This window comes from Podarcis tiliguerta, assembly GCF_965153285.1.
Source record: "Podarcis tiliguerta genome assembly, chromosome: 4".
Taxonomy (NCBI): Eukaryota; Metazoa; Chordata; class Lepidosauria; order Squamata; family Lacertidae; genus Podarcis; species Podarcis tiliguerta.
The window spans coordinates 101,155,466-101,170,609 of record NC_139537.1 but is presented as its reverse complement, the minus strand read 5'-3'; the positions used below and the strand labels follow the sequence as shown (position 1 = coordinate 101,170,609).

General features: G+C 44.7%; 1 protein-coding gene across 13 annotated transcripts in view; it reads left to right on the top strand.

Moving 5' to 3' along the window:
* Positions 1-15,144, top strand: part of PCDH17 (protocadherin 17) — a 138,226-nt gene that overhangs the window by 36,135 nt on the left and 86,947 nt on the right. The gene's annotated exons all lie outside the window — the stretch shown is intronic.

Genomic DNA, 15,144 nt, shown 5'->3' with positions numbered 1-15,144 from the left:
GGGCTCAGCCTTTTTGATTTGTCAGTTTACGTATCCCAGAGATCAGCTGGGCATTCCAAGTAGATTTTGGGACTCAGACCTGAGGGATCCCACGTTGCAGGGAATTCGAGTAGATGACCCCAGAATCATTACGTGGTTCTATTTGATGGCAGTGGGGCTGGATCTCAATCCAGCAGATCCCGAGCTGGCTCTGCATCCCAGAATGCCCAATTGTGGGGCTTTCCATGGGCAGCATTTCTGCCCACCCACAGAGGGGGGAACTCCATGCCAGCAGAGTCACGCTGGCATCACTCCTTGGGTGGAGATTGGCAGGGGCTGGGGGTGGGGAGAAGCACTTCCACCCAAACCACACACCCCTTTCCCCGCCTGACACAAATCGGATTTGAAATTGCTGTGTTAAATAAGAGGATGTAAAGCCATAATATATTTTTTAATGTTTAATATTTTAATTTTTTTATACTTCCCTCAAAAAAATTTCTTTAAAAGAAGGGGGGCAGGTAAGATGACACTCTGCATATCCTCAGAGACACTATGACCTTACATGGATTTCTTTGTAAAGCTTTTATCTATTAGAGCTGAAACTTCAATTTTGTAAAATAGAATGCAGTTCTTAAAGGAAAGTATATCCTCAAAGTCATGTTGATTAAAGGGTTTTCTTCCTGTTCTGAGTCAAAATGTACCATTTCTGTGAAAACCACAGCCGTCGACTCTTCTTTCCACATTTTGCAGAATGCAGTTCTCTTGTCTTGCAGAGCCATTTAACAGTAATGTTAAATTACTGTGGCACTGAAGGAGAAATACTTGGAATTAAGATTTCCGGGGAAGAACTGGAATATGCTTCAATGAGATATTAAAGAGCTGCTCCATAAAGGGTAGAGATGTTCCATTTCATTTTTTTCTAGTAATGTTTAATTAAAAAGCAGTTAAAGTCAGCAAAGACATTTTGCTTTATTACAATTTCAGGTATGAACACCTACATGCAGTAAGGCCAGCACTGAATCATGCGGTTTGAAAATGTGATACTTGTTCTTGTAATTCTGGGAGTGGGGGGGGGGACCTATGAATATTCCAGCAGCCTCACATTCATAAATCTGATTAATGTTTAAGTCTTTGTTAGATTTTGGAATAAATCTTCCTCTAATAAGACAATTCTTTCTGGGCATGGATTCAATAGCAAAATTCTTCTGACATGTTCTTTTGCATGTTGTTCCTAGCTTTTGGCTTCTGGGGGAAGGATCCGGATATGAAGAAACTATCATCAGTTCGTGTGCAGTATTTACTTTCACATGCACGACCTCTGTCATGAGGACAAAGATTTCTCTCTAAGACCCCATCTGATTCTTCATTTATAAATTTCCTGGATTTGCAAACCTTGCAAATTAAGATGGCATGAAGATCAGAATAGTTCATGCAAGGAGGTGATCATTTCTACATTTCACCAGTGTGAAAGCATGTGGACTGTGTAAAGGGCACCATGTAGCCCAAATAAAACATTATCTCCCTTCTGATGTATCACAAATTCATCAAGATGTTTATAATAAACAACATCAGAAATTAAAGGGAAGACTTATAACTAAAGTTAGAACAAAGAATTTTAAAAATCAGGGAGCTCATGTGGTATAAAGCTATCAGGAACAAAATATACCTCCAGTAATTCTGTTTCTGTTGTACAGTTTTTGACATCTCTAGAATTACAGAATATCTGGAATTTCCCCCCATGAGATGTTGGCACATAAGGTCAAAAATAGTCAAGAATAAAAAGGAGAGATTGGAAGGATAGACTGGGAAGGTAAGTTTTTGTGACAGCTGAGAAAGGAGTCAGATTACCAGATCACAACTTGCTGGTTTGAAGCAATCTGCAGAAAGGTGTCCTAGATGCCATTAAATTTACATTAAGGACCGTCATCACTCTTCTAACATCCAGCATGTATAGAGTCCTGTTCACTTGCAGGGCACAGTAATGATTATATTTAGTTGAAGGGAGAACAACCCTCTCCAGTGAAGCAAAAACAAAAACCCCAAAGAAAAAGCAGAGCATGATGAGGCCCTGGAACCTATGCTGAGAAAACCAATTCTTTCTTTTACTGTTTGAAACAGTAAAACAGACCACTTTGTGAGCAGTGTTCCTTGGAAGGATGGATTGCGCACAGAGTAAACCTTTGCAGGCAGCTTAGGCTTGCATACTGCATGCTAATTGCAGAATTTGGAATAGTTTTATGCAGAAATGGTGGAGATCTCTGCCCCAAATATGTCACTGCTCAACCATAGCTTCTCCTTTTCTTCTTTTTACAGTGGTTTGTGTGATGATAAAGGTTTGTGATTCTGGGCCTGCTGGAACTGCTCTATGGCCCTCACCTATTAGTTGTTTGTGATTTATTAGTAATTGTGTTTGCTCAGTTGAAGGTAGGCACCCAACCATTTTGTTGTTTTGCTATACATAGCACAGTATGAAGAAAATGTGTCAAATTGTTGAGTTACAGGCTATTAACAAGTGCTTTAAATACAGTGTTTCACAGTAGTATCTCTGGTTAAAATTGCCATTAAATTGTCCTTCTAGGTGATGTTTTTTAAATGCAACTTGCAGTTTGATTTAATTTATTTTTGGCTTAAAATGACTTTCAGAGTCCTTTTGTAAAAATCAATTCAAAATGCCAGATACTTTTTCACTGTTTCTGGTGATACTGGAATTCATGGCCGCCTTGCACTGATTCAATTAACAAATAACCTTAGTTTAACATGTTGTGTTAAGGGTTTTCCATGTTCACTGAAGCTCCAAGATGGTGGGAAATTGCAGCTGTCAGAGGCCACATCCCTAATAGATACGGTACTTAGGCCATATGGATATGATATATCTTGTGCTATGGTGAGTTAGAGTTGCATCCACTACCGTTAAGCTGCAAGAGTGGCAAAGCTAAGATTTGTCTGATCCCTGGAACAGGCATGTGAAATCTACGCAGCTGAAGCTACAATTCCATGTTTCAGGTATTGAACTGGCAACCAGTGTCATGCACACAGAATGACAGAGTTGCCATTGTGCGTTGGCTGCATTTTCAAAATTTCAAAATTGCCATGTCCCTGTGCATTTCTATTAAATTCTGTTGAAATTGAGGGGCAGGATAGGGTTGAAAAAGAAAGGTGAAGGTGCATCGTGGCCTGTATGGGGATCAAACCTGACTAGCGCCGCCGCAGTCCAACCCACTAAGCTCCTATCTGTCTTCCTCCCCCGAAGGAGCAAACAGATCCTGTGATAAATTTCAGTTAGGGTTTCTTTTACTCATCCCTAGAAACATATGCTCAGTACACCAACCTGGTTATTTCATACTAGATTAATAACTGTAACAAAGGTAGTAATGAATCTGAATAGGCCCACAAACTGGATCTGTGCCCAGAATGAAGCAACTGTTAGAATCCCAAGCCTGAATCAAACAAGTATGTTCATCACGGATGACTAACATTGTGGCTTGATTTTGTGAATAGGTCATCACTGATGTAATACCATGAAAAGAACTTTAACCTCAAGCCCCATGCTTTTCAGAGTTCACACATTTGGCAGCCCCAGTAATTATGCACACAATAATTACATGTAGATAAATCAAATAATCTGCATGCATGTCCAAAATGGCCCTGAAACAGCTAAATATATTAAGAACAGTAAGTGACACTTGTAGGCACTTGTAGGCACCACACACAGAAGGTTAACCAGACCAGGCCCAGTGAAATGAATGGGGCTTCACAGAACTCCCTGGTAGAATTTCCAAAAAACAGTATTCCTACATTCCTAAAATACACCTGTTCATACATAGAAGAAAACACGTGTAAAGTGTGTCAGAGAAGCAGATGCATTACCCTGACCCCGGCGCTTTCAGCCTGTCTTCATTGTCCCCTGCTCCCAGGGTCCCTGCAGAGGCCAAATATGCTGCTCCACCTCAAGCCTTCCTGAATGGAGCTTCTGGGAACATTTGGCTGAATGTGTCTAGAAGCATCTCTGCAAGTGAGAACAGGCATTCTCAGGGTTCCCATTGGTGAGAAGGAATGCTCATTGGAATGCACTAAGAAGCCCCTCTCAGACCTTCCCATTCAATGCAGAAAGGTCAGGGTAGAGCAAGCAGGCGCAAAGGGGGTGGGAAGAGTGCCTATGCACCTGCTCCCCCCCAGGTCCCCCCCCCATTATTTTCATTGCATGAAGAGGACTCTTTACTTCATTTGTTTTATTTTAACTATTTTGTCTTCATTTTTATTAACAGTAATATGAGTATTTTCAGTTTTTTCTTATACTGAAAAATATAGAAAGGTCTTACTTAAAATCATTTTTACAAAATTACATTATATTTTGAAGTATATTTTTGCTGTCAAAAGACACCAATTTCCATTCCCTCCCACCCCAAATGCAGAGCCGCTGAAGCATTTTAAAGAGAACTGCTTGCTCATATTGCAGTGTACCTTAAATGAAAACATGTCCAGAAAATCTAATTACTTTAAAATCTGCCTACACAGTGATGCACATTTGCTCAAAAATATTAATGCTAAATGTCTAATCATATATTGTTTTTTGTGTGTGCATGTGTGTTTGTTTGTTGCTGGAAACAACAAGCAATAAGGGAGTAAATCAGTGTAGCTGGTCCTTGGTGGGAGCTGAATGGCTTTTCTAAATGAAGACTTGAGTCTGATATAAAGAATATTATTAATTTTGGTTTTATTCCAAGGATGATGGTATGTTGTTTGCATAGAGTGTCAGCATTCTTTAGTGACTTATTCATAACACAGCATCTCTTTCTTTTAAAACCTTCCAATATTCTCATATAACAGCATTCTTTATTTATCTCAAGGCAGATAATTAGTTCGTAACTGCTAACACATCTTTCTTCAGTAAGGACTCATGTTTATGGGTATTGCGCCTGTGGGCATGCAAGAGCAGCAGGTCCTGAGGTCTTACCTGGCTGCGGCACAAAGTCAGAGCTGCACTTCTGTCCGCAACTTCTTTGGGCTAAAGACAGCAGCATGTTACACACTGGCTCCTGCATATCTGCTGCAATCCGGGCTAGAGTGCCGCCACCTCATACATCTCTGGCTCTCTGCTGCTGGTCGACTCTCAGAGCTTTTCATGCAAAGAATTTGTTCTAGTGATGAGCAGTGGCGCCTTCCCACATTGAGATACAAGGGGGAGCTGATGCCAGTCCGACCACGGATCAATGTATCCCAGTCTTGCCTGCTCTGATGCCCAGGTGTAAGTCTTTTGGGCCACTTCTCCTTGAAGCCTGTGCTTAAACAAGTGATGCCAGAGATTAAACCTAAAAGCAGAGCACAAAAAGTGCACCCATGTTTTCAAAAGAATGAAAAGCATACCTGTAATGGTTCTAGGGGTTGCTTGTGCGTAAGCCAGTGCTTATCTCCCCGGCTGGGTGCAAACACCTGGCTGGGTTGCCTAAGTGAACCTTTTCTGTCCGGACAGCCACTCACCCGTGGCTGTCTCAATCGCTGGCAGAATCCGTCAGTGGCCGTTTCTTAAACTTCTTCCAGCAAAGAAGCTCTTTGACGCCTAGTCTTCTCCTACTCTCTCTGCGCGAAAGCCTTCTGCGCAAGGAGGGCGTGGGCAGCGGATGACCCCTACTCTCCCCGCTGGTCCCAGGCAAGGAGTCATGGGACCGCCTCGCCGCTTCCCCCATCTGCCCCCCTTCTCCACTGGTGCTACGCTGATTCTCTTCCCCAGAAGATGGGCTGCTTCTCCCGATCCCTGGACGCTCTCTGGAATCCCTCTGGAGCTTGCTCTCTCCCTCCGGCACTGATGGCAGTTCCCTGACAATACCTAAGATGATGACGCCTCGTTAGCTTCTGTACATGGAATTGGGTGAGGGGAAAATATTATTTGCCCCGGGGTAGAAAAATGTTTTGGGCCAGCCCTGGGAAGCTCAGCACCTGGGCCCAGTGCACATCCTCCAAGGTAAAACCTGATGAGAAAGCTCATCCTCCAAAGGAAAATCCCATTCAACAAGACCATGGAGGTATCTCTTGCCCTTGTATGGGCCCTTAAGTATGAAGACTTACGAATATGAAAAGAATAACTTTTGATACAAAGGGTATAGCTTCTACCACTCAGGACCCACTGTCAGGTTTTAGTGGGCCCTTTACACAGGACCACCAAGCCACCCCCTCCCAGTGCAAGCCCGGGCACCTGCCCAGGGCTCATACCCCCCCCCCCGTCTGTCGTGCATTGGAGCTGAGCAGCGTCTCAGACTCCCATGCAGGAGCCCCCACCCCACGGCATACGTGCATGGGAAAGGGGGTGATGAAAGGTGGTGCCCACAAGCAGCTGTGCAGGTGCCCCCCGCAGTGGCACTAGTAATGCTGGGTGGTACAAGGATGTGTGAGAGTGCAGCCTCCTCCTCCAGCCCTGCCAACGTTTCAGCTTCTTTGGCTCATTTCAGTTTCATTTCATAACTCCTCCTACAGATTCCTAGTTCTAGATCTTGTTGAGCGCTTGTCTCCAAATTCAGATTCCGTATCTCAACAGCCTTGAAGTTCACAGGTCTTATCTTTGTTCAGCTTGCGTTCATCATCCTGTGTTCTAGCTGCAGATGGTTGTTAGAGATGGGATTGACTCATGCGAATGTACCCATGTCTCTAAAAAAACAAGAAGAGAAATGACACTTGGCTTATACTCATGAAGGGAACAAGACAAGGTGTGAGTTGAGCCCCCCACTGCACGGTTGAAGCACACCATTGTCCTATGAAACAGTTCAGCCATAGTCATACTCGTCCTTGGCTCTGGTGCAGACCAGCAGACCCCCAAAGAGGAGAGAGAAGGTGCTCTGCTCACCTTGGGGGGCAGCTTAACTGCCACATAGCACCTAAAATCTCCTGTCTTCGCTCCCTGTCCAGAACTGCAGAAGCAGGGGAGGGGGTCACATGTGAAAGGCCACACTGTTTGGAGGGTAGGCAGCATGTCACTTGATAGGTCATAAGCTGTGGGGACGTGAGGCCTCACTCCCCAAGCAATGACTGCCCTGGTACCCGCGTGCCACACCAATGCTGCCCAAGAGAGATCACAGGAGGTCAGAGGAGGTGGCAGCAGCAGGTATGGGCAACAGGGCAGCAGTGGGCAACCTGTGCTCTGAGGAGACACACTGGGCAAGGCACGTGCAGATGTGACCGGCCACATCTTCATTTCTCCAGAATGCCTGTGGTTCCTGCGTTGTAGCCCATAAGGGTCCAGAAGGGTAAAGATGGCAACTTTCACTGCAGTCGTCTTGCCCAATGCTTCTCTTCTGCCCTGGGATTTGCTGGTTGCCGACAGTGGACCTTTCGCACCCTATGGCAGGCATAACAATGATAGGAAAGTAGCATAAATACATTGACGTTCGCCACCAAGGGTATCATGGCAGGCTGAGACTGAAGAAAGTGTTCTCCTCTCCTGGTGATCAGTTTTATGGGAAGAGGCTGTTGCGCTTGATGCCACCGACATTTCTTAAAGTGAAATAAGGGGTTTTCCCTTTTTACAATCAAGTGGTGTCTAACTTTTATGAGATAAATAAATAAGTGGCAGATTCTGGTTACCATCCCCTTAGAGTTTGGAAAGACTTTCGGGGGAGGGATGGGAGTGATAGCTGGACCTCAGGAAATCCCAGTTTATCCCAGATTGCATCAAAGGGTTGTTAATGATGTCAGTGCCGGGGTTCCATATTTTTACTTGCCATGGTGACAGCTTAGTGACCCCTGACATGACAAGCTCCAGTCTTCCATTCGACCATTAAACTGCAGAAAGAGGGGAGAATCGTCCCCTCAGTTGTGTGACTATGCCCTGTCCTTCAACTCCAAGTTTAGGAGAAAGGCTGACATTGCTTGGCCCGTATACGCCTAAGGTGTTCAGAGTGCCTTAGTTGTACATGGACAAACAGAAAAGCAAACATTTCTAGCTTGGAGAAGGAGCAGGGGATTGCCCTTAAGCAGACAGAGAGGTAGGATCCTGGCAACCTCAATTTAACCAGGAATGCCCTTTTTAGAGGATACTCTGTTTCATCCACTCAGTTTTCAATTTTGCCACTCCCCATCCAAAAAAACAGATTCAGCATCCTGTGGTCATTGAACATCTTCTGTCTGATTTTGAGTGTGCGCATGCGTGCGCGTGCGCACACACACACACAGAATTTCCTTTTCACTTGCTTTGTTTTGCTTTGTTTTGACTTCGGCAAACCTGGGGTCTTAATAGTTGACACGGGTGACATCACAGTGGGTGAGGGCTGTACAGGAGCCTGAAGACTTTTCAGAGCTGCTGGTTCCCATGTCGTACACTATTTTATTCATGTGCATTAAATATTCAGAACAAAGAGTGTCCTGAATGCTGGATAGGACAGCCCATTCCTGTTCTATCCAACTCAGTCCTGCACATCTTGCAGTCCTGACACACGGAGCATACAGTAATAGCCCTAGACAATGTTGCCGATCTCGTCGCTGCTCCACAGCATAGAGGCGTGGTGATGAAGAACACAGCAGGAGCCTTGTCAGTTGCAAGGCCACCCAGTGATGTGTACGTACATTTGCTGGAATTCTGTGAAACAATTTTTTGCCCAAAATACTCTCTCAGAAGACTATACAAGAGTGCTTCAGTTCTAGTGTTTGGCTGGTTTCCACAGATACTGTAAATACCCACCTACCCACTCACCAAACCTAGGGCATGATCAATCCAGTGTTAAAACACTTCTAAGCCCTATTGATTTCAGTGAGAGTTAAACACATGCTGGACAGTGCAGGCCTAGACACAGCTATCCAGAAGTGACCCCCACGGAGTTCAATATGGCTCGATATGGCAGTTCTGTTGAAATCAGTGACTTCAGAGTGCTTAATGTTCTCTGGATCCTTGTTCATAATTTACATTTCTTCTGACTACCATCTTATTAATGAATTTTAGGACATTTTATGTACTTGATAATATGTAAATAAGCTTGCACATTGTCACTAGTATAGGTTCCTTCAAACTTGTAATATAGGGGTATCACCAGTGATGCATGGGAGAATTTAAAATGTAATTTTAAAAGTTAGGATGTTTCCTTTGTCACCTTGTTTTACAGTTAATACATGAGAACTAATTAGCTGCAAAAATAATCAAGTGTTCTCAAGAGTTCCCATTTAAAGTTGACCCTCAGTGACTATTTCACTAAAGCTTTGGAATATGAAAAACTAAGCACTTTTAAAGAGTGGGAGAGATTTAGGCATGCATCTAACATTCCCTGTGAAATGGAACAACTGTAGCTGGATTGGGCCCTTAGCTGCCTGATCTTCTGACTAGAAAGCTTGCCACATCACTTTCCCTTTCTTTTTAAGAGTCCTATTTGTTGGTTGTGTTTGCTTCAGCCGCCCATGCTTGCAAGCACTTATCAAAGGGAATCAGAGTTTTGCTGAGACTTGAAATCAAGCACATCCATCATACTTGTACTTGTTTCCTCCGATTTTTGCTTGTTTGTTAAAAGAACACAAGCTGCCAATATAAGTAGCCTGCAGTGGTTATTTGAGACTTAGGGAGAATGTTGCAGTTTGTGTAAGAAGTTATTAAATACACAAAAGGGTGATAGGAAATAATGCTATTGACAATAGCAGTAACTGCTGTTTCCTTTTGGACATATTCAGAAAGGCGACTTTCAGTAAAGGACATTATTCAAACCTCCAGTTCACATGGGAAACTGACCAGAGATACTAAGTGTAAGACTCAGAAATGAGAGCTTGAAGTAGAGGTTTCCAAAAGAGACCTTTTGATAGGTGGGTGGGTTCAGCAGTCTCAGTCACCTGACATCATATGTTGTCATGTGGATTCATGCCTACTATCAGCAGGGGATCTCTCGGGAGCGCCTGATCTGATCATGTCAGGTGAGTTACAGGTGGGCATGGCCAACAGAAAATGGCTACACAAGCCAGATTCATGGGCCTAATTTGGCCTGTTGTAAACCATGCTTTGTTTCACAAACTACAAAATAGCCACAAGCTGCCATGCAAATGATCCAACAAACTATGGTTTGTTTCTTGAATGGTCTTTGTGTAGGAGGTGCTAACTACACTGTAGCTGTGAGTTGCAAATTGCAGACAACACTCTTTTCTTATGGGCAGTACTGACAACTGACAATGGGCAGTACTGAGTGAAAGCTCACTAGGTCCCCCCACCCTTTCTTCCAAGGACTGTATTTCTGTATTGCAAGGGGTTTGAATTTCTTAAATTTTTGCCAGTTTGACCTATGTGAATGATTGTTTTTATTCTCATCAGCAATTGCAGTGTAACTATATCTATATGTACATATTAAAATCACAGAAATTGCTACAATTTAATACGGGAAATTGGAATATCACTATATACAGTTTGCTTTTGACTGGACTTAACCATCCAGGGATCCTTTACATTTACCTTTTACAGTTTGTTTAACTCTTTGCTTTCATGTTCCACTAATTTTAGATGTTAGTAAGGAATACAGTGGTACCTCGGGTTACATACGCTTCAGGTTACATACGCTTCAGGTTACAGAAATACAGCTAACCCAGAAATAGTATCTCGGGTTAAGAACTTTGTTTCAGGATGAGAAGAGAAATCGTGCTCCGGAGGCGCGGCAGCAGCAGGAGGCCCCATTAGCTAAAGTGGTGCTTCAGGTTAAGAACAGACCTCCGGAACGAATTAAGTACTTAACCTGAGGTACCACTGTACTTGGTTGCAGTTGCTTTAAAATTTCATTTTCTCAGCAGCAGCTGCAAAGTGCAGTTGTCTGTCTTGTGAGTTAGACATGAATTCTTCTTAGGCAAAGGGCGAGCAAGAGCCACTTAGGCATGGGGTGGTTTTGTTTTCACACTGCTCTTCCGCTTGGCAGAGGTCTATGATGAAGCAGGGTAAACCATGGTTAGCAAACCATGTCGGGTTCAGGTGTAATAAAAAGCATTTGCCAGAACAAGCCAAGACTTGCAAGCCATTCACAAATCATGACTTATGATCATAGTTTGTTGGCAACAAATCAATCATGGTAAATCTACTGGGATGTGTTCATATAATGAAACAAACCATGGTGAGATGCTTTGTTCACACAAAAAGTAGTAAAAATAAAATAAAACTGTTCCTGGAATTTAACACTTCTGTTTTTGACTTCAGGTGGGGAATCACATGGTTTATTGTTTTTCTATTAGGAGAAAACAAACCTACACCTACAAAATTAGCATACCAGAATGAAGCCTTCATTAGAGCACTTTCCCCCATAACATTTATTTTCTATTAGCACGTTATAAAATTAAAATATGTATTCACTGGATCTCCCACCTTCAGTCTGTAGTGATATTATCCAAGAAAACTTTTACAGTCCTCATCTGTTAGTTGCATGAACTATATCTGAAACGAGGCTTACCTTGCCAGGTGACATTGCCACATTTCCAGATGCAGCTTCCATGAAAGCAATGAGAAATCCACTATTCCCTCATAAGCAGTATATCACTCCTTCTTAGTGAACTCAGCTGCTGAGTGCAGAGAGGACTGTAGCTACCACAAGGTCACAGAGAAACAAGCAGTAAATATTTGCATGCACAGGGATATTCCAAGGTTCATAGAAGTACACAATATTTACTGGAAAATCTCTAAAGTTGGCATTCCCCAAAGACCAGCTCAGCGAGGACTGCGTATGCTTAGTGGACACAGAATTAGGATGTACCATCAAAATAGAGGAAATGCATCACCAAAAAAGATGAGACATATTTGCATAATATTTACACGTGACTCTTTCTATGTAAAAATGCAACTTTAGAAAACTCCTATAGTTTAAATAAAAATACAAAATGTCTCACCGTAGTGAGGAGAATTGTGACCTGAGGATCTGTGTGTCTGTGGAGTCGGCTGCCCCGGGGCTGTGGGTGATCTCTCCCGGCGGCTTAGTATAGATATTTAAAAGCATGGGGGGGGGGAGGACGGAACCCTGAGGCACCCCACAAATGAGAGCCCAGGGGTCTGAACACTCATCCCCCAATACCACTTTCTGGACACGGCCCAGGAGAAAGGAGCAGAACCACCGTATAACAGTGCCCCCAGCTCCCAGCCCCTCTAGGTGGTCCAGAAGGATGTTATGGTTGATGGTATCAAAGGCCGCTGAGAGATCCAGCAGAACTAGGAAACAGCTCTCACCTTTGTCCCTAGCCTGCCAGAGACCATCGACTAGCATGACCAAGGCAGTTTCAATCCCATGGTGAGGCCTGAATCCCTATTGGAAGGGATCCAAATGGTCCGCATCCTCCAGGCATGCTTGGAGTTGTTAAGCAACCACCTGCTCAATCACCTTTCCCAAGAATGGTAGATTTGAAATTAGGCAACAGTTGGCAAAATAGGCCGGGTCTAAAGATGTTTTGTTTTTTTTAAGAAGCGGTTTAATGACCGCCTCTTTCAGTGGGGGCTGCGAAGGCTCCCTCACAGAGGGAAGCATTCACCACCCCGCAGAGCCAACCGCCCAGCCCTTCCCGGCTTGCTTTTATCAGCCAGGATGGGCAAGGATCAAGGAGACAGGTGGTCGGTTTCACTTGTCGAAGCAGCCTGTCCACATCCTCAGAGGTAACAGATTGGAATTGATCCCATGTAACAATACTAGACAGAACTCTAGCACTCTCCCGCCCCGGCCCTGCTCCCACTGTGGAGTCTGTCTCCTTCCAAATCTGAGCGACTTTATCTGCAAAAAACTTTGCAAAAGCATTGCAGGAGATCTTGGGGTCCCTACCCGGCCCCAGTGAAGAAGGTGGTTCTGATAGACTGTGAACCACCTGAAAGAGTTCCCTCCTGCTGTTTTCTGCAGATGCAATAGAGACGGTGAAGAAGGTCCTCTTCGCTGTCGCCATTGCTGCTTGGTAGGCTCGACGTTGAGCCCTAGCCCATGTCTGGTCTGATTCAGAGTGAGTTTTCTGCTACCAGCGCTCTAGCTGTCTCAACAATTGTTTCATTGCCCAGGGAAAACCACGGGGCTGTCCAGGCTCCATGTAATTGGAGAGGGTGCTTTGGAGCTAGACAGTCAATAGCCCTGGTTAACTCTGCATTCCAGTGGGCCACCAGGGAATCAGCTGAAAGGCCATCAACATGGGATAAAACATCCCCTACCACTCTCTGGATGCCAATTGGATCCATTAAGTGGCGTGGGTGGACGATCCGAATCAGTCCCACCTCCCTGCAGAGGGGAAGGGTTGCGGAGAAGTCCAGTTGCACCAGGAAGTGATCTGACCATGGCACTTCTTTAGTTTCACTTTTACTTAGTTTCAGATCACCAACATCCATAGAGGTAAACACCAGGGATGAGGCATGTCCGTGGCTATGAGTTGGGCCAAACTTGTTCAGGGACAGCCCCATGGAGGCCACGCTTTCCATGAAGTCCCGAGCGGCCCCTTGTAAGTTTGTGTCAGCATGGATGTTAAAACCCCCAGGACAACCAAGCTAGGTGTCTCCAGGAGAACAACCGCCACGACCTGAAGCAGCTCGGGCAGGGAATCCTTGGTGCAGCGGGGAGGTTGGTACACCAAAAGGAATCAAGTACTGCCCCTATTGCCCAACTTCCAGAACATGCACTCAGAGAACTGGGTCTTCCCAATAGGATGCCTGGTGCAAACTAATGACTTCCTGAAAATCACTGCAACCCCCCCTCCCCACCCACATGATCTGGGTTGCTGTGCGTAAGAGAAACCTGGTGGACAAGCAGCAGCAAGGACAGGCCCATCTGCTTCATCCAACCAAGTCTCTGTCACACATGCCAGATCAAATCCTCCATCCACAGTGGTTTTATTCATCATTGACCTGGCATTGCACAGCAACACTTTCAGGTCATGTGGGTTTCCCTTGCTGATTCCAGTATCCTTCTGGTCAGGACCAGCTGCCCAATACATCCGCCCGTGTGGAACCCGCCCCAGCCATTCTGTTGGCTGAGGCCCATGCCCAGGCAGCCCTGACCCTTTCCCCTTAAAAAACAAAATACAAACTATACAATAATGTAACAAAATAATGAAAGTAAAAACAAAGCAAGAAACAATTATGCTAAAATTAAACTACTCCCCGCCCCGACTAAACATTTGTCCCACCCAAACAGAAATAAAATAATAAAATAATATTACATTATAAAAAACCATCATTCGAGGTGCAGCAGATTAAGAACTTAAAACCATTTTCGCCACATGCTGCAGAGAGCTGCTCAGAGTATGTGTGAGTGTAGGTCCCACCCCTTGGGCCTGGTGGAATTGACTTGCAGGGGGGAGTGGTCTTGCCAAACACTCACAGGAGCAGCAACAGCTTTACGTAGACATGCTTGGAATGGGACTGGGCAGGGCGGGGGGGAATCCCTAGCTAACTTTGCAAAGCCATGCAGGTGCAGTTGCTTGCCCATTGGCTCTGAGGCACTTGTTTCGCTCCAATGCTCCTCTGCCGAGCTGCGAAGATCCCACCAGTGTGGATTAAGGATCTCTCCTAGGCTTCTGGCCATGGAATCGGGCAGAGGGTGGAGGAGGCAGAGCCTGGGGGGAAAGCATTGGTGAGCAGGAGACTGGCTGGGCAGGCAACTGTGGAAAGCAAACTGGACAGGGAGGAGCATTTCATATTTGTAGAGGAGAGCAAGGCGGGGAATTGGGGAGCCAAGATACTCTTAAAAGGGCTGCAAACTAGTGGCAGTCTTGCCCATGTCCCCAACTTAAACCAAGATTTCCTTTGGCACAGGAACAAAGCAGGATAGCTTATTAATTTCCATGGCTGAATAGTGGCACTTGGAGGCTATGCTTGTGGTTTGAATACACATGCACTGCCCTGGAAACAAAAACTGGAGTTCCAATCAGTTCCTCTGTTTGGTGACCTCTGTCTCCACCCTTATTTATTCCAGCCCAGAGCATTTGATCTCCCTTCATAGGGGGCACAATAGCATCTTGTGGGTGAACCGCATCAAATATCCAAAGTCCTTGTGCTTGTGGGATTCATATGCAGATTGTCCTTCTCCCTGCTTTCATCCAATATTCTATCCGTTACCACTGATAAGTTTGTTTTGTTTTAGTGGGGGGATTCCTGTATTCAGGAGCAGATGGGCAACTTGCTGCTGCATCTGTTGACTGAAGCCTTTGTGTGCGCTTACTAACATGGACTGGAGAAGAGCCTTTCTAAGCGTGTGGTACAATTGTTGCTCGGCT